This window comes from Meles meles, chromosome 4 (assembly GCF_922984935.1).
Source record: "Meles meles chromosome 4, mMelMel3.1 paternal haplotype, whole genome shotgun sequence".
Lineage (NCBI taxonomy): Eukaryota > Metazoa > Chordata > Mammalia > Carnivora > Mustelidae > Meles > Meles meles.
This window is the reverse complement of record NC_060069.1, coordinates 72,889,843-72,890,753: the sequence shown is the minus strand read 5'-3', so window position 1 is coordinate 72,890,753 and position 911 is coordinate 72,889,843. Positions and strand designations below refer to the sequence as shown.

At 32.4% G+C, this 911-nt stretch overlaps 1 pseudogene; it reads left to right on the top strand.

The window, feature by feature from the left end:
- The first annotated feature begins 242 nt into the window (after positions 1 to 242).
- Positions 243 to 339, top strand: LOC123941081 (annotated as a pseudogene).
- Positions 340 to 911: the final 572 nt, after the last annotated feature.

The window sequence follows — 911 nt, the reverse complement described above, 5'->3', positions numbered from 1 at the left end:
TTTATCTCCATATCTATTTTTCCTTGTTATTAAGAGTTTATAATTTTAGTATTTTTTGAGGATTATATAAATCATTACTAAAATATCATTCACTAGCATGGATAAGAAAAGATTATTTACATAATTTATATTTCTTTTCAGGAGGGGAAAATATTACCAGACCACAAACTTTCCTTACTCTTAAATTTTAGCTTGTAATCTGGGTTTTCAAATGTCTAACCATGTGTGCTTGCTTTGACAGCACATATACTAAAATGTAAATGTAAATGGAACAATACAGAGATTGGCATGGCCCCTGCACAAGGATGACACTCAAGTATCTAAACATACAATATTTTAAAAAGTTAACCACAAATTTAATATTTTCTTTTTAGTACAACTTCCATATTACATTATGTTCCATCCTCTGCTCCTTTTGTTGGTTATATTTAGTACTGGTTCTTCACTTGGTTACAAGTCCTATCCCTTCAAGACCAAAGGAATAGGACTGTACAAAGTATACAATGGTCAACATTTCATCATTAAAGTATTTATACATCCATGAATAATGTCTGTGATATTTTGCTGGACAGTTATTTCTAATTTGTTGAACAATATTCACAACCTTTAAAAAAAACTCTGAAGTTTAATTTATTTTACTTTATTTATTAAATTTCTTACAATATTCATCCAGTGATATTCTATTTTTTTTAAGATTTTACTTATTTATATGATAGAGACACAGTGAGAGAGGGAACATAAGCAGGGGGAGTGGGAGATGGAGAAGCAGGCTTCCCACCAAGCAGGGAGCCTGGGACTCGAACCCAGGGCCACAACTTGAGCTGATGGCAGATGCTTAAAGACTGAGCCACCCAGGCGCCTTATTCAGTGATATTTTAAGGTAACTGTAAATACTTGGAAAATGATACAGA